We start from the raw sequence: 20,813 nt of genomic DNA, 5'->3' as shown, positions 1-20,813 counted from the left end.
CTCTAAAACACATCAATGAGGACAATTGTAATGGAGTAATGTACCCATTGCCTTAAAAACAATGTAGGTCTTTTAGGTTCTCCCATCTGTATTTCCTTATCACAGTAGACAATTTTAGGTAATGTTAAAAAAGATGAACGATGTCTATCTCTTCACATGACTCATTGTACTAACATCCTTTTAATGTGGTTAGTAAAAAAGGTTGAACAAAATCAAAATCAAAAAAATAAAAATAATGTAAAGATGCTTTTTACACATAAATCCAAAACGGTTACTTTAACAAACTTGTTACTTGTCAATGATCAAAGGCGCGTTTGATTAGGAAACCCCTAGTGTTATAGGTATAATTACGTTATAAAGTCTAGTGACACTGAACGGGGAAATTAGAGGACATTTATTGTACAAATTTTACACATATAGTCGACAGGTCGTAACTCCATTGATAGCTAAGTTCCGCACCTTTACACAAAATCAGGTACCGCATCATCAGAAAACGCAAACAAGAAGTAAATCAGACTCGCTGGAAGCAATGACGGTGTTTAGTGAAACAAACGCTAAAAGATATACTAAAAAGACACTAGACCAAAATTCATCACAATAAAAGACATCCTTGTTGTTAAAATATTGTACCATACGCATTTTAAAATGTACATTTACATTATCATAAAGTTTTAATTGAAATCGAAAGTAATGTTAAAAGGAACAACAAATACTTTTGGGATGTTGTCAACTTGTCCTTCAATACAATATTTATTGCAATATCTTTGCTCATCTGTATTCACTTTAGCCGAAATTGCATTTTTTTTAAAAAGATTTTTTATACAGTTATAATTGTTCCTCCGTCTCCATCCTACCTAGACTCTTTTAACTTTTTTTTTCATTTTCCTTTTTCTTTCTTTATAACTCTATCACTCTTTTCTTTTTCTTCTAATCCTGTCTTTGATTCCTTTCCTTAATATTCAGTACAATATAATTTTCCCCTCATCTCCAAACTCCTAATGTGTATCATTTTTTCTCCTTATGTACTAGAAATTTAAGCTTCGTATTTGTATGGATGTGAATGTATATGCATGTGTTAAATATATGAGTGTATGTTTTTTAAGTAAGTATGTATGTGTTTGAGAGTCTATTGAGTGTATTTGTATATCTAATTGTGCTGAATGAAAATCATGAATATAAAAAGATAATCATATATATATGTATTCACTTTGAACTTTCTCTTGAATTGATGTCTTTGGAACGGGATTAAAATGATATGCTTTTAAAAGAAACATCACAAATTACGTAATTAAAAGCCACAATGTTCGCTTTACTGGATTTTTGTACGGTGATATATTCGAAAATGCAAACTCTTCAATTTTTTGGTAACAATTTTTTGTTATTGTTTATTTATTGTTAAATCATAAACGTGCTACGCTTACCTAACTAAGTGTTTTCTCATTCCATCTTTAATACAGGCATTAATGTATTTGGTTACAAGTGTCAGATTCTGAATATGATATAAAAAGACAGCGATGCAGTTGGGGACATGCTTAAAGTTGTAACACTTATCTGTCTATCATTGTAAGAGTTACTTATTATATATCGCATAAATATAAAGAGTTCTTCATGGTGGATTATTTGCTTGGGTAATACATTACTAATCTAATGACATAATGTCGTGCATTTTATAGTCATTCAGTATTAAACTAAACACAGTGAGCTAAGCATGCTAATTACATCAATAATGTGGTTTTCTTGTGCTTTCTAAGATAAAGTCAAATCAGACCAAAAAATAAAAAAAAAATAAAGATTCAGTTACAAGACAACATAAAATATGCTGGTCATTTCAAAATACACGTCGCTTATATATCAATGCTCCATTTGAATCATCCTATCACAATTTTGAAAATTATTTTAAAAAATGAACTCAAATATAAATATACAACATAATCCATTTTTCAGTAGTTGAGAAAATGTATGCATACGTATCAATGACATAAATGATTTTTTTCTCCTAACTCTTTTACACTTTGAAAATATCGCCATTATGAACAAAGTTAGAACTTGCTGTAGCGTAAAAAAGGTATTTACACAATTCTATGAAAAGAAAGAAATTACGATTACATTCATGCCGGCCTTCAAAGGATACGTATCACTACCAACACACATTATACTGTATACCTAGCTACCCTTCATTTCACAAAGTACCTTTCTTATAAAAAAACGAGGTCATTTTGAAAAAAAAATGATGCCGTCTATCTGTGACAAATACACCAACATCAATAGTTGATAGATACAATCTAATAACACGTATAGAGTTATTGTATATAGTATATTGCACAAGAAGACATAATTCACTTTATAGTAATGAGGACAAAGAATTCATTATGATCTAATGGCGTCTCATTGAGAGTACCATGTTGGCTGGTTTCCCCATAGGGCATATAATAGATAAATATGGGACCTCATTTTAGGGTCTTCAAATGTCTGTGAAAATATAAGTACATGAGAAAATCTTATAATGTAGTTCATATTCACGCAAGGCCTTGTCCACTGAACAGAAAATATACCACTTCGACATTCAGTGTGGTACGAGAGGGCAGTTCTTATATACAAAGATTGCGATACCATAAGGCATACTATATAATTATTGACATAGTTTTGCCGTAATAATGACAAGCATAGTAACACGTTTCCATTTATGTCATACTTATTTAAACTTTGAAACTATGGGTATGGATAAAATGAACGATATTGATGTTTAGTAGGCAATGAATTACAAATTTCAACAACCCTTCACTTGTACATGGCGGACTACATTAAATAGTTGCTATAAATGGAATGCACGTCACCAACTTAAACAAGCATAGTTTTCAACACAACCAATGTTTAATATTTGTTATTGAACATTTATTTTTTTCAAGCATTATTATACATGGATTGACTAAGTGTACAGTTGTGTAAAAATGATTAGATAATTGTAATATGCATATAAAGTAAATTGTTTTTAGAAACTTGATTAAACTCAAGGGTAAATTCTGGGATTATTCCAGGTAAGATTAACGAAATGCATTCCAAATTGTTTCCCAAATGTATCTTTTGAATGAATTGCATTACATGGATAATTAAATATCTACTATAGGACAAATCACCTTGATGTGAATAAACAGACGTTGTATTTACCTCTACACCCATACAGGTAGGTCTTTGTAGATCTACCTTAACGAGATAATTGATGGATTACATAACGGCCTTTCCTCGTGGCACAGGTGGGAGGGGTTTGTTGTTTAGTTGATTGTAACCATGACGACACATGTGGGAGGGAAACTGTTTTTTGGTTTGATTGTAACTATGGCACAGGTGTGAGGGAAACTTTTGTTTCTTGGCGGGAAGGGGGTGTTTGTTTGTAACCATGACGATATTTTATGGAATGTTCTTCCTGACGTAATACCACAAGAATGGAAAATTATGAAAATTTTGACAAAACATATTTAATAATATATTCCTGCACGATTAACACATCTTGCATACAAAATTTGTAATTTAATTATGTTTTAAAATTTGCAAAGTTTTCTGCATATGATTATGAACCAGTATGAATACACGAAGAAATGCTATATCTTTTGTAAACAAGTCAATATATGGAAGTTATTTCAATTAGCATATTTGTTATTGCCCTGCAGGTTATTACCATCAACAGATAACGTTTTTATCTATAAAATGCAAATAGCAGACGGAATGAAATTGCGCCGTACACGCCTGGTTTTATAATAACAGCTTAATCAATCGCTGGGTACGATATAACTTTATACTAATGAAGAACAGAGCCACACTCCACACGTGAAATCAATGATTTCAAGACCATCGACCTTACCGGCGTTATCGATTACATAGGCCTGGGATGAGCGTCATCCATCATGGCCGTGAAGCTTGACGTGAGATTAGTGTGATGGCGTCGTGGAATGTTATTGTTAGGGGCAGAACGTAATAACCCAATACATCTTAAGGTAAAAAAACAAACGTATCAGATCATCGCCCCTACCTAGTGAGGTGCTATTCCGTATTGATAAATCGTCGTTATCAATAGCTTACTGGGTACACCATCATTCCACGTCACCGACCCCCAATTACTGATGTGGACCCAAACCGATCATAAATTCTAATTAGTTTCACTTTCAGACTTAATTTTTATGTTTATTGCACACGTTATGTAGAAAGTAGCTGTTTATTTCAATTGAAGAAGCTGTCAGTCAAGTTTTATTACCTGCCAGAAATTATCAAGTAGCTCAAGTTGTTACCTTGAAAAAAGAAACTTTTATATAGAACCAGTTTAATATATTACTTGAATGTTTTAAGAATTTTTAAATAAATACTTCAAAATAAGTTCGTTAAAGGGATGTCAAAATTCATACTGTTATACTTCTAATGAGGCTCTAAAACGGTACCTGTCATATTCCTTCTATGATTTTATACATATCTTTGATATACTTCAACTTAGTTGATAAGGTGCACCAATGGCTGTGCAGTGATTATCTTTAGTCAACGTAGACAGCCAAAATACTTTGTACTTTGTAACCATGGCTAGTATCGAGTTACTTACTGGGGTATTCACCAGAACAACTAAAAGTACTTCTGCCATCAAACATTGTATTTCAAAGAAATCTGAAATATATCGTGTTTCTTTTCGTCAAAGAGAATTGGCGTCACAGACGTAAGCAACTAAGTTTAAAACACATACTTGTACAATGATCTCCCTGTGGATAATTGAATATGACCGTGACCTCCAATCGTGTTACGTTAGTTAAGTAGGTCAAATCTATTTCGTCTCGAGTAGGAAAAAGTGGTATTATAAGCTACTCATAGTTACTGAGAACTTTCTTACGGGTAATATATACACATCATATAAAGTGCGTAGTAAAATTTAAAATAGACCATAGCCAATTTTTTTTTATCGTGTAAGTATTATAAGATATTAATCCGTAGAAGCAACACACGGGCGTGGATAAAAGTCCGGACTAAAATGGTAGGCGTTCACTGTATAACCACGTGATTACATAAAAACATAATTGATCCCGATTGAAAGAGCGTAATTCATATTAGTCAGAGATCCCGTGAAGATCACGCCCTTATTATCACGGTTACTATTGACAATTAGTTCGATCGAAATAATTTACATTATTAATTCGAGTTACGGCTATCGATAGACAACAATGAGTGTAGGACTAGTTTTAGATTTGAATACAAATATTTAACTTTTACCAAATACATACTCAATTCAATTGCGTATATATTACTAGTATGTGTACAATTTTGTTAAGTGTAAATACAGTATCGCGTCCGTGACCTAGATGAGTTGTGTCCAAACATGTAGTAAAATGGTAAATTTAGGCGCCATTTGTAGCAGAGAATGTGTTTCTTTCAGCTGATATAATTCCAAAAGACTTGAGAGCTTAGTTTGAAATAAATTACTAGCAATGAGTTAAAGCTGTTAAATAAGTTTCATCAGAAAATTAACATATTAGTAGTTGTAAATCGCTAAAAACTCGCTAAAAAACCTGATGCAGATCTTGCTTATTCAGTTGAAAATATCCCGAGAAAAATAAATGTGTGCATTTTGATATTATCTTAAACATTTATCACTAAAGAAATCCGTCTTTACCTAAACTAATGTACAGACATAGCAAATGTACATACGAAATGCATACAATACATGAATAATAATCGGTCCTGCACAATCTATTTAAACTTTGGTCCAACATAATTAATGTCTAAATCGAGTATACAGGCTTACGAGTTTTAGTGATATGCATTTTGATAAGGTGGTGACAAATCTTCACCATCTAGTGGTAAGAACGATATTAAATCAGTGATAAGCCGATATGATTTTAATAAAAATGTTTTCCGTCTATCTGGATCTCAGTTAAACAATACCTTTCAGTTAAATTAAAAAAAAATCAAATCAGGTTGTGATATGAATTTATTGATAATCTTTTTAAGAGTCACTTGGAATGTGTGGTTGATCAAGTATTAGTGGATGTCATTGTCCACGCATTTGAACACGTATTACATCCAGACTATTTATAAGTTGTAAAACGGAATAGAAATCAAATCGTTCTTAGCTTAATCTCGAATTCTAGGTTTGTGATCTCGGAATGAGCCTAAAGTACTCGTTTTAACATATTACTTTCAAACATTACAATTGTGTATCATTATAAACTATATGTAAACATACAAGCCTGGTTTTCAGACAAGAACCCCTTCACAAATGTTTGTATTATCACATTAGTGTGCTAAATAAAAGCATAGCATATACATGTCTGTAAGCAAAATTAATTAATTATTTGCATTAACTAAGCAATTTGTCCATCCCTTGTGTGTACAAGGCTTAATATATAATAAACAATTTAAATGTTAAATTGCTACACTCACAATAATGTTATTCTCATTGCGTCCTTTTTTGTGTATTTGGCTCTGTTTGTTTTTATTATTATTTTACCCCCTATGACCTCTTACTATCAGTGAATATTCAAGTGAAAAAGTAGTAAATTCTAGAGAGAAAAAAAACATGAAGCCGTCTCGCTTTAGTGACCATGACCTTGTCTCAGGAATCTTAAATATCGACCTTCACCATAGCTAGATAAAAGGCGAGTATAAAACTACAGGTTGAACAAGGCCACGCTTGAAGGACATTTTGTATTGTAACCTGTAATCAGACCATCTTTACAGCCATTTTGTGTTGCTCTCCCATCGTTTTATGTGGGTACCTGATTGTGAAGGCAGACAGGCAACCACTGGACGCCTTGTTCAAGGAAATAAAAATATGGTTTCACTTTGAAGTATGCGAGGATCTGTATTATTTTTGTATTATAACCCTCTTTATTATAACTTCTATTTAATCTACATTTCATTAGAAAAACAACTATGGTTCGCCGCAGCGTCTTAACCGGAAAATTATTTATTTTCATATTTTGTAAATTCTGGTTCAGTTGTTGTAAGTATTTTTAACCCTCAACAAGAAGGTCAACAGTGTTGACAGAACGAAAAAGGAAAATATTAATACCAAAAAATCATATTCGTTAAAAAAACTAGCCATTAAAAAGCAAATCATACCAATAAACATGAATTATTCATTTTCTGTGTCTTTTTGGACAACTTATGATTAGAATTGTAAAGGGGAAATTAAACTAAATATTTATTGATTTTCTAAGGAGATATAATTTTTTTCTCATTCATTCTACCAATTTTCGTGAAGATATGTTAATGTTACTTTCATGGAGGTGTTCAGTTAGTGAGAATATGCAGTAGCTTCGAAAGAGGATGTACTGTTAAATGAGGTGGTATTTAACCAGATAAATAATAATATACGATACTACTTGTTGGCATCATGACTTCTCATTAAGATACATTGCGATTTGTTAGTCCTTATGTTGAAAAAAAGTTGAAAACAATTTATATGCTTTATTAAATGTTTATTGCAATTGAAAAAGGGCATATTGATGATCTAATGGTTCAATTTAAAAGGACAATTCGGTCTAAGAGTACATTAAAACTTGCACATATTTCGGAAACAAACCAGTTCTAATGGAAATTAGATTAGTTGGTTTTACTGTGATATGCCAGAAAAGCCCACTGTAGTCAATTGTATGTGAAATGTTCAATCGCGATTACACATAGTCTTGTATGCCGAACCCTGACCCTTGCCTGTGTAATACAGATTTTTTTGTCTAGAACTACTCAAATCGCTCTTACCGTTGTGTTGACATTATATGATGCATGCTCTTGTCTAAAAATAATTTTATCAACTCCTCAGTGCTTATGTATTGCATTTGTTTAACGTGCGTGACTTTGGCTCTGGTAAGGGTACAGCGTACATGTTGTACCTGCTTAATCGTATTGATCAACGATTTGGAATTTCAATGGTATTAATCAAAATACTTAACAATGTTGTGGAATTTGTCACTATTTCTTGTCATAAGTTTCATAAGGAACGTAGAACAATACATTTATGTCACATTTTGCTTCATGGTTATGTAACGAATTAGCCTCACTGAATTGTCCCTTTATCAACAGGGAAAGTTGATAAAAGAATAGGGAACACTTGTTAATTTCAAATTGAATAGTTGTTTCATATTAATTGATTTCAACTGTACCTTTTTCCCTATCAGATTTAACGTGGTGTTTCATGATACCGTATATCAAGTTCAGTTAAATATACTTTATACACACACCTAAAACGAGCATATCTGCACTGAAATCATTTTAAACCGTAACGATGAATTTTCAGGCATGAGACAGAAACCTATATAAAACCTGTGTGGTGAAACTCAGCTGTTCTGATATACAGAAAGCTTCCCGGCGGGGTGCATTAATATAAAAACACACGACCTGTAGAGTCTAAAAAGAACGTATTGGGCTAAAGAAAGGCAGTCATCCTTAACATTCTATTAACAAAAATAGATTAACATGTGACACATCAACAAGTGATTTTATAAATATGTTACCGCGATAGAGTAAGCTTATGTAACCTACAAGTGGAAGTGAATTGGGCGGGTGGGATTGAGCCGATTATGGTAACACACGACTAACGTAGTGTCGGGGTGTCGGAGTGTCCTACTAGAATCGATCATTCAACCCACACGTCACATCAGTCACCTGATCACCTAATCAGGCTCCCAGGTAGATACTCTCACATGCTCACAGCATCCCATCTAAACCCATACTGTCCCAGCGACTTATATACCTGTAAAGGGCTGAACTGTATAATCGGATGTAATTATCAAAATGGTATGATGGCTTCTTCATTTTATCACAAAGATAGCTTACCGAATAAGTATTATGGACTAGATTACAGACTGTGAAATAAAGACATTAACTTTTAATTCAAAAAGGAGACGTCAGTCGAACAACGACAAAAAAATACTCAAACTTTTCAAAATATACAATACAATTAGAATATATTTTTTATGAAAACATATTACTAGTTTTTTAAGTTTCATATTTAAATAAATACTTAATGGTTCTGTTCACTTCACATTCACATTACATCAACCAAACTACTTTGCACAAAGCCATGATTTCGAAATCGAGGCTACAGTAAAAGAGAAAAGCATTAAATCAGCTCCACTGACTAGAGTGACATGTGATGTGTGGGAGTACATCAAGATCAATTTGAAATCAAACATGCACATCTTATGCATATTGCGCCTATATATAAAATGTAACATATCATCTTTTTTTAATGGGGTGCGGTCTTGGCCATTTTAGTCTCACTTAAGTGCAGAGTTTTGAATACAGAAGTCACATTACGTAATTACTTTGAAGGTTACTGACGGTACACCTCTCGAGACGGTGTCGACCTTTGTCAACATGTTAATGTCTAGACCTAAAATATATGCACATACTGAAAGTAATTACAGGACTTAATCCGCAATTTATAGCGCTTTTCACTAGATACGCATGAATAAACCAATAAAACTTACTGAAACACACAGGCCGCTGGAATTTTATGTGAAACCGTATGCATGTGAATATGCATGAAACAACGCTCAAGGATCGGGTGGATGCGTTTCACTGTAGTTTAACACTTCACATACTACTGAGAAAGTAATATATTTTTCTCAATACGTGCACATAAAACAATTTATTTTAAAATCTTTTTGTTACATAAATCTTTATGTTGGTAGTAATTTTGATCTGCATTCAAGATTATGATTAGGTTTTTTATGGAAAAGAATCTCATTATTTTTTGTCTACTTCCCAGTCCAACCAAAAACACAAACTGCTAAAAAGACGCCCACTTAAAACGACAAAAGTTTATCAATTATATTATTTATAGTCTGGTATTTTTAGTTCTTATTTCATCCGAAACGCCTATTATTATTGAGAGAAAAAGATACACCAGCCCACAGATTAGACATATGATGATATTGCCAGGCGAACTTGATCAAACACCTTCAATAATAATATCTGTCTAGTCAAAATATGTTGAAGAATAGACAGATATCGAAGGTACTGTAAAACGATTTAATCTCGTGTTTTCAAACCTAACAACTGAATTAATTTGGCGATTTGTAGTTCAATATTTTTATTGTAGTACATCTTGGCGGCTATTTATATTGCGGACTCTTGCGGACCCATGAAAAACGCAAAAATTACTTGCACGCGAAAGTAAGTTGGTTTTCTAATAGACCTGTCACTAATGTGGTCACTGAATATGGAATTATCTATCAAATTAAAGTCCACCATAACATTATTGTGGACGACAACATTGAGAGAGCTGTAAAACAGATGTTCGAGTATGACAAGGTACACCTAGGGTAGGCTTTGTAATATACATAAAACCTGTCAATCCTAAAGGGGTTTACATCAGAGAGATTATTGTGTCGAGTACTCGGTGTCTCCTCTCTATGTCAGAGTATAATGATCATTGACTCATGGTATCAATGGACAGGGCAACAGTGGGCGGGCAAAGCGCACCTGCAATCAAGGTTGTGAAAAAAGAGGAATTCAATAAATAAAAAATTCTCGAAAAATCATTAATGGAATGAAAAGGTTATTGATAATATGAATATAATGCCGAATTCCTGAGTGTCGTAATAATTGGTTATACGTTGACTGTGTACATATGGGGACAAATTGAAAATAGATATTACACAGAGATGGTATGATGGCATAATACTAAAGTGTAAATGCTTTATCGATAGCATGGTTAATATATCTGTAAATATTAATTACATCAGTTTATGTCAATACCGTTTTTATTATTACCATCAAAAGTCACATCCAAGTACCACGTAGATAAAATATCTTATTGATTTGATAAAACATGTCATTATATTCAACGAGTTACTTTTTTCAAATAATTACTCAGGAAGACATTGTTTATACCTGTTGGGCATTGTTATTGAACCCGAATTCAAGCACATTTGTAAATTCTCCGATACTGTTAATGAATAAAAAACTGCTTGTTAGCATTCCAGTTAAATAGATTTTCATGAATACATTTGCCCTAGGTAAATCGAAGTAGTATAATCGATGCAGGACTTTGATCATAATTATATTTTCGTAATCGATTTTGTCTGGTAAACAGCTCATTAAATAGATGATATATAAACATGCGATGCATGTATGAATATAAATATGTTCATAAACGTAAACAAGGCATTAACAAAATTCACAACTCTCCGAACCAGGGTAGGCGATATATATTCAAGTATTAATTTTGGCTGTGGATAGTTTTGTTCAAAGAACAACATGAAATATTAGTGAAAATTAATCGCAGACATAAAACGCATGACAACACTAATGTGTAAACGCCCGTCAGCACAACAAGAGAACAGACAATATATACATAGTACGGTACATTGGCGAACCTGGTGTTCTCACAGACAAAAAAACAACAACATGTGAATATTGCAAAAGTAGTTAGAAAAGAAATGTTTTTGCAAACAGAATTGTGTTCAAGTCAAGTTTATTATACAATGCGATGTTAAAACATTGTACAATGACGAAAATGGTTTATAATATGTTTTTTTTCTACGAAAGACATCGAAATTGGTGCTAAATTTGCAAGTGAAATTTGCTTAAAGATTTAATAAATTATTTGATTGGTGGTGGATGCCAGAAAATCATGTGATATAATATTTATTTATTTGTTTTTAAAAATTTGGTTCTTAAAATTATTTTTTAAACTCTTATACTTATGTTAAAATTGTTTTAAACATATTACATGCTATTTTAGACCATTTTCTGCTTTATATAAACTTATGAATGAAACTATCGGGTAGAACATTCGGTAGTAAGTTTTGTATTGCCGTTTGATACCTACGTGACGCCCCACAGGCTGTTCATGACAGTCCGAAGTTCTCTCTCCAGTTCACATTTAGGTATCTGTAATTCACTGGACAATATACATAAATTATCCATGTCCAGCAATGTCAGTTTCTCCACGATCCACACACACTACCCGACACAACCATTACACTGTGTACTCAATCGAGTTTCCCCAGTTTTATGTGCATATAAGTGATGCTTTACACGCCTGTGAACATACATGGATGCCACACTCTTCTACCAGCTACATCTGACCATCCGTGGAGAAAGGTGAGAGAAAATAAAATCGTGAATTTTACAAGTTCGTAATCATGGCTTATATTCTATACATAAATAGATCATAATGCTGATCGTTCCGAAGCCTGAACATACAGTCATGATAACGCGAAAAAAATATGAATATGCATAAAATTAATTTGGTTTATGAATAAAAATGATAAATGTAAAGTATGGCCCAGCATTCCTGGCGAGATGAAAAGAAGACTCTTGATAAATACTCAACAAGTTTATTTGATTACTACAAAAGCGATTCTTTACTCAAGTAAATTCATATTTAACGGTGTCTTTTAAAAAGGTTAACTTCAAATTGTAAGCCTACTGGTGTTTCATGTATAAACGGGTGGGCGTTTAAATCGAATACGCCCTGCTCTGATTGTCTTTGAAACTGTTTGAGACGCACTCTACTTCGGCGTGAGCGATACCGATCTCACAGCGACACCCTTAAGCATATCTCCTGGTGGCAGGAAGCCTTCCAACCTTGATCCACATTTAAATAAAGAATACATGGTCTTTAAAGGGTACAACTCGAGTTATGTAAATCAATTTACACTCAAAGAAAGAAGGTGTAATATTACTTCGGTGACAAGCCACCCTCATCAATTTCCAAATGATTGTCGAGTTGGCTTTTTTTGGTGTCTGTCGGTACACCTCGGCTGCCGACCTATCCACCCTGCAACGGCAGGAACAATATGGACCCTATATGTCACTTAGTCTTTTAATGTGCCCTTTTGCAATCAGAAAAATCATCTTGATGATAAAAAAAAGAGTTGTGAAGACAAACATTGTAAATGAATAATTGTATGCTCCAAACCCATTGTTATCTTATACAAAACTAACTTCAGTCTGTAATGCTATAAAGTACAAAGTCATTTTCAGTGTTAACGTTTCACATTCAGACATAACACTACAAAAAGTGCTCTGGATACCAGAGAAGGTTTTGTCCCTGGACATAGACACCAAAGTAAAACGTTGATTATCTTGTCAGATATCCCCCATGATATGCTTCTGACGTAAGCCGACATAAAGAGACATTTATCGTGTCATATAAAACCATTTTACCTTTATTCCGCACGACTACTTCCCTTCAGGAATCCATCGAGTGAGAGTCAGTCATTGACTGTTGGCCAAGAGACACGTTATACTACTAGAGTACATATTAAGAATTGTTATAATTATACATACCTAATAACCTAGAGAAACACTTCTTATCTTGACGTAAGTTAATAATACAAAACTACAAACAGCCATCCTGACAAATGAACATTAATATGACACATCACTTTTACGTGGTTTTTACGTGGTTGTTCAATAAACAGTCATGTAAGTTTATATGAATGAAAAGGCGTGATACAAAAAAACATTTTCTAACAGCTTTAAAATCAGTGTGACTGAAATGATTACAAGCAGAGCATTGTTAAATACAAAGCTACAAAAGTAAAGTCCCAGCAGAGCATTGTCAAATATAAAAGTCACTACGAACTCAACACACACATGTCGCATTTTGAAACATTTTAAGTAGACTGACTATGAACAAATATATTTCCCTAGAAAGTATTTATTTTCTAATTTGATGCATTTGATTGGAAATAAAGCAGCATGGATATTGATATCATGCTACACTGAAAAGCTTATCGGATATATAGAGTCATCGATATTTTGAATAATCTGCGACAGCAGTGAAAAGGGAAGAGCCATTTTATCTTATCAACAAATATTTTTCATATTGACAAATACATGTACTTCTCGAACAATATCCAATCTGAAATTATTTACAAAATTCTGGACAACTCAAATATTGCCAGTGAAATAATAGGGAAGATGTATCAGACGATGTATCATTAGGAGTAAATGAATGTGATTATAAAAGTCAGGGACAAATTTATTTTCATTAGGAATGTTTAGGTAAGAAATACATACATGTAATTTTAAGTTAAAGTGTTTGTTGAAGTGCTTTATGTACAAGAAGGATCGTCGTCGGACAAACAGAGCTGTGTACGTAGGCAGTTTACCTAATTCATACCAATATTTACCTACATGGAATCTGAATGAACAGGCCTAGGACACAGACTTCTCAGACCCACCTCCAGTTCTGATTGATGTACCCGTTCACGGACATCGCCACAGTCACATGAAGTCACGGGCGTTAGGCTAGGCAAACGTTCACCTATTGTTTTATTCGAATGCTTTATTCCAAAAACAAAGGTAATCAAATCCCAATAAATGTAGTCTGTACTTTACACGAGAAGCTACAGCAATATAAATATTAGTCTAGTCTCAGCCATGGCAAGTGCTTCTAAAGAATCATCGATCACTACACTTATATGTAGTTCGATAACACAGATTTATCACAAGGTTATCAAATAACTTTACCGAATAATGGAATTCTGACCGCGTCTTCCATATGCCTAACTTGTGTGTGGTTATAAACAGCAACTAAAATTGTATATGTATATGTTCTGAAAGCACGTGTACAAATGTATTTTTTTTATTTTTATCACGATGATGTTATTGGACGCTGTGGGGCGAAGTACCTAACTACCATATCACCAGTGCTTGTTCTCCTAACCAACTTTTCAGATCGATTGGAATAAAACATTATAACACCCGAAAGCGTTATTGGTAAAATTATGACATATAAACATATTGATTGTAAAAACAGTATCAACTTGATGGAACTCTGCAGCTTAAGCTACGGCACTTCCGGAAGGTAAATATTGATTATCAGCCAATCAAAGAGAAGGCCGCCAGGAAGTGCGGACCATAACATCTTTACAGCGAGAACAATCGTAACGATAATGGTGTCTGAAATATTGATGAGACCTAAGCTAGTCTGATGGCGGTCGGTTTGTTCACTCACCTGTGAAAAGTTAGCAGGACACGCGAGACTGATTAATGTAAACAGAATATTTCATCCAGATACAATACAGATATTAAATACATATTTCTCAGATCTATGTTAAATACGTAATATTAAATAAGAATTCAGAACTTCTAAAACCGCATATTATGCTATTTGCTAGACTATTTTAAAAGTATCTACATTGAGTACTTTCTTAGTCAAGCGAACCGATCTTTTGTTGTTATTGTTGTTAAAATCAGAGAAAGTGATATGATACAGAAAAAAAAGTTGGGATTTAAATTCAAGGACAGATGTAACTTAAACATGTAGAAACGAACCTCACGTCATGTAACTTTTCGCTTTATATTAGTACTATCTACATATCAACATTTACACCTGGTGTGTAACAAAGCACAATAAAATAACTTAGCACTAACTCCATGCATATCTCTACTGTGTGTCGCGATGTCATTACGAAATGAAAAGGGGTAGAAAGTCAACACGCTATGTGTTGTCGCTTACTCCTTGACCTTCGAACGCCATGCTGATGCAGCATGGAGACAGCACGAGACCTTGTCGTGAAATATTATCCCGAAAAGGAAATTGGGATGAAATGAGTTAATTTTGAAACGGTAGTACACATTTCGATTGACTGGAATGACCTGTAGTGTCTGGTTTCCTTTAAAAAACACACAAACAGTCGACTGTTGCTTCTGTGAATTAAACTGATTTATATTCATTCGAACAGATTGATGCTATAAACCATGGGGAATGTATGCGTTACATCTTATATTCCGACAAAACATTGACCTATACCACAACAAAAAATGCAGACTTTTTAGTTTACAACAATGCTCTGAAGCTGACATTTTGACCACAATTTTGAATCGGAGAAGCTAGCGTAGAGCTCTATGTAAAATTAGGTTTATATAAATTGTCAATGGATGCGGATCACGACACAGGGCGAACCATTACTAAACATGCAATTTCTTCGTGAATAAAGCTTCCCCAATTCTTTTCAGATTCATATATATATGTAAGAGAACTTTTCACATGTCTCAAGTGTGCTATTTGTCGAGTTACAAAGAGTTCTATTTTGACGTTATTTGTCGATATGCCTTAACAGGAGAGGGTAGTACTGAAGGCAAGGTCTGGAGTACATCTGCTTTAAGGTATACTCACTTCACTTAACTGTGTAAGTAGGTATTGAACGGTTAAACATGTGGGTCCCATTTAATTAAGCGCCATGGACATACTAGAAATATGGCTTAAACATGGCTAACAGAATAACATTAATTTATATACGTCGTTGTTTTATTTATATTTTTTCATTATATAACCCCCTTATAACCGAGTGACGTATGACAGTGTCGTCTCCTGCATGTAGACAATGACGACATATAATAAATTCAAGATGGCATATCGCTTTCCCCTATTTTTGTTTCTTTCATTTGAAATGGTATACACTCTTTGTGATTTTTTATCACGAAACTGCCAATAATCTGAAATTAACTACCTTCTAATGTCTGTTTTGAAAGAAATTTCCTCTACCCCAATATGGATTACAAATACCCTGATATGGATTTCTTCTACCCCAATATGGATTACAAATACCCTGATATGGATTTCTTCTATCCCATATGGATTACAAATACCCTGATATGGATTTCTTCTATCCCATATGGATTACAAATACCCTGATATGGATTTCTTCTATCCCATATGGATTACAAATACCCTGATATGGATTTCTTCTATCCCATATGGATTACAAATACCCTGATATGGATTTCTTCTACCCCGATATGGATTACAAACACCCTGATATGAATTTCCTCTACCCCGATATGGATTACAAATGCCCTGATATGGATTTCTTCTACCCCGATATGGATTACAAATACCCTGATATGGATTTCTTCTATCCCATATGGATTACAAATACCCTGATATGGATTTCTTCTATCCCATATGGATTACAAATGCCCTGATATGGATTTCTTCTTTCCCATATCGATTACAAATACCCTGATATGGATCTCTACTCCCTCAATATGGATTACTACTACCCGAATATGGATTACTACTACCCCGATATGGAAAGCCGGTCTGTCCCCTTGTGTCAGTGGGAGCTGCCAATCTAAACTTTGACCCGTATATGTAAATAAGGGCTGCTGATATAAAACTTCCGTATTCATCAGGACAAACATCTACTCAGAAGTCCGACAATTATGACGAATGTGTAAAAACACTCTCGCCTCCGTTTTCCCATGGGTAGACCACCTAGTTTTACGGTTGTGGTAAGTAGGTTTAATTCAGCTAAACGCTAAGCAAACTGAGCGGCCATTGGGTGTCCGCGCCGTACCAAAATGGTGTATAATTATAAAGCGTTTATTCGGAGTGTCAACAAAGATATAGAATCGTGGAATAAGTGTCAACAATTTGGAGAGCAAAGCAGACTGGGGTCAGGCCGTTCCCAAGCTTTTCTGTAAACAGTAATCTCTAGTTCAAATTTAATCGAGTGGGGGATTGAATTGCTCATTAGTGAGCATGGGTACTGGCAAGTTATCGGTAACCACCCGGGGTGGATTTAGCCTAAAGTACACCGTTTACCGAAATCTTGGGGTCTTACCATATACTGGGGACCAAGTCTGCCTCTGGGGAGCCGGATAATATGGTATAGCTTATTGTTTCTTACAAAGTTGCTTTTCACACCTTATTCATTTTATGGTAAATATAAGGCTCTCTGACAGGTTCATGGTCAGTTCACAGGTAGTGGACAGTGGTCTTAACAATGGACACTCACACCACGTGACGGATTCAAACTGGGCCATGGGAGCTCTATCGGCCCTCTTTCGTTTGTGTATAATACGATGGGACAATCAGCTTAATATGATATATAGATACAAGTTAGGTAAATCCAGTATTTCTCCAGGTGAAAATTTCAACGAAAGAATGAGAAAGAAAGCATAACTTTACTCCAGTAGAGCAAACTTTCACTCCATATGTGTGTATGCAACACAATCGACAATGTCAACTTGTGGTTGTATTTATAAATTCATATATAACAGTTTAGAGTATAACAGTAGAATGGTTTTGTGTCTGCTGCTAGTAAACAATTAGTATTTTCATACGGAATTAAGCTAAGCTGGTTGTTAATCATTTGGCAGTATATGACATTATAAAAAAAAAATTACATGGACACTTGTCAAGTCCTATCATGATTCCGGAGAGGAAAATTACATTGGACATCCCAAAATCTTTGACTTGGCTTCTTGCAACAATATATATGATACTGGAATGAAATCGGGAAACTTGATTTCAATCTTTTTACCATTGTGCTTCATAAAAATGTGTTGCTTTCAAGAATAAAATGATATTGTGCGAAATAAGATTGCGAAATAAAGTTAGATTTGTTATTTTAGAAGTTTTTTTTAAAAATTGTGTTATTAAAAGAATGGTTTAACTTTACATCAAGTTACATTTCAATAAAAAAATGTGACTTTTGCTTAGCATGCACAGATTACATGAAGTTCAGCTAAGGCCTCCTACATCGCCGAGGGAGATTCTCTCAAAGTACAATGCTGATGTGTATCATTAGAGCAACTCAGAAAAGACTTGGCTATTCCACAAATCTACAAGAATTACCCAAACAAGACCGGTAGATAACTTGCTATTTCACATCAGTCCTTGAAATTGCAGCGCTTTTTCTGTGTATTTTGATATCATTTCATAAAGATGTCCAATCTTGTATATAATTCGGATGCATGGCAATGATATATTCTAAACTTAAGACATACAATGTACAGTGTGCATTCAGCATGAACGAAGTGCAAGTTTAAGATGTAAATCACATCTGTTGCTAATGCATTCATAGAAGTTTTAATGCTACCGCTAATGTGCGTGAAACTTGCTTTTCTTCAACAACAATCTTCATTCTTTAGATTGGATCTTCTTCTGTTGATAAAGTGAATAAAAATTTCATTTCAACGTTGTTATAACGACATTACTTACATTTCTCTTATTCAAACTGTATCGGAAATGGTGCACTCTCTTAAGAGCAATACAACTAAGTCAACTAAGCAAACGTCACTTCATATCTAATTAACGTATTCTTAAGATTAATACAGATTTTATGTTATATCTCCATAAAGCAAAAAAAAATGTTTTCAAAATATTCCTTCTAACCAATCTGCATGTACTATAGATAATATAATCTCTTCAAAAATCCAAATATATTGAGGGGGACTTTTTTTCTGTGAAATCATTACGCCATTGTTTCAGTCAATCAGAGGCGACGTTACAAACTGCAACCCCATATTTTTGCATTACGGGTTGATAAATTAAACTTTAAGCCAATGTAAATGCCCGTTACATGCGAGATTGAGGTGTAAACTGTTACAAGAAAATAAGTCTATCGTCGATCATGGTTGGAAAATATATTTAGTCAACTGTTATCTAGTGTAAATGTTGTTTATGCGGCCAATCTAATAGTCCTGGATTATTAAGAAGGATATTCCAATCGCTCTCTGTATTGAATAGTTGATGTCTCGTCGAACAGTGTAAAAATACAATTACTTTCTTTGTGATGCACGCCTAAGTGTCCAGTCAGCATGATATAAGGCTGCACTGAATTGTACTAAATCGATGTCGGGAGAATTCTACAATACAAAGGTATCAAAGAAATATCTGAGATTTTATTGAACCATAACCCAAGGTTTAAACACATGGAAAGAAAACTCAAATGTTTAAAGATGTACTTCCTCAGAGAGACCATCATCTCTATTGAGTACACAGGGTTCAGATATCAATAAACGCCTTAGAAAATTGCAACCTGACTCCAATGTTAATTTTCTTATAATGACGTCCCAGTTAATACAGTGCCTACATTGTAATTGCAAGGACAAAAAGCCCTGTAAAATAAATAATAATAATAATAAAAAAAACACACAAAAATACAAAAACAAAACAAAACAAAAAAACGGGACATCTGTATAATATGTAACTTTTGGAAAAAAACATAATCTGAAAAGATGAGCTAGGAAGTGTTATCAAGATCCTGTGTATACATTAAACAATTTTGTTACACATGCTATATTATTAATATGCTGTTCACATGGCAGTAAATGCAGAGTGACAACACGATAAGACGTCTAGTTGAGTAATGGCCAGACGGCTGCCTGAATACAACAATGCTAATGTGCATTTAAATCTGAACACAGCAACATAAAGAATTTTTTCGACATTTTATAAACCTTCACTGTACTTTTATATCTGTTGATATTCCGAGTTACATCACGTTAAAACGCAGGATGACTTGCGTAATACTTTCTACATAACTCAAGAGCGCCTCAGTTCATTAGAAGAGCAGAGTAGATATGCTGTATTTATATACATAGGAATGCCTTCATTTTTTCTGTTCTATAAGAACGAATCTTCCACGATATAACATTAATAAACTACTTCAATATTTTTTTTATTTTAATTTATTATTTCCTAGTGTATCTTATACTTCATGTGTTGATAGCATATATATCAAAATACTAGATTGGTCCTGTATGACCTCAGTTTACTGTGACAATGGACCATTAATGTCATGCCCAGGAACCTCCATATTTAATCTAATCATTGGGTGGTCCTATGCCTGTGCCCCACTGCATTGAGGGTCTTTTGAATTGCTTTCATTCTGAATGAAAAATTCAGAACATTTTTTATTGTCTTCCCTTCCGAACAACCTGCTTGAATACGTTAAAGAAGGTGTGAACTATACGTGTGAGAAATCACAATGTAATCTAAATATGTTGGTGCATTAGACCTGGACTGGTCTTTTTTAGGGTTAACAATGACCATCGAAGCAAAACACGTGTTTCATTAGCCCAAC

The 20,813-nt window shown here is 33.9% G+C and overlaps 1 protein-coding gene across 1 annotated transcript in view; it reads right to left on the bottom strand.

Annotated features, from left to right (window-relative positions):
• The window catches only part of LOC138324877 (grainyhead-like protein 1 homolog), a 61,674-nt gene that overhangs the window by 35,503 nt on the left and 5,358 nt on the right, over positions 1-20,813 (bottom strand). The gene's annotated exons all lie outside the window — the stretch shown is intronic.

This window comes from Argopecten irradians, chromosome 6 (assembly GCF_041381155.1).
Source record: "Argopecten irradians isolate NY chromosome 6, Ai_NY, whole genome shotgun sequence".
NCBI classification, from domain to species: Eukaryota; Metazoa; Mollusca; class Bivalvia; order Pectinida; family Pectinidae; genus Argopecten; species Argopecten irradians.
Note: the sequence above shows the minus strand (reverse complement) of the source record. Positions and strands in the feature narration are given on the sequence as shown.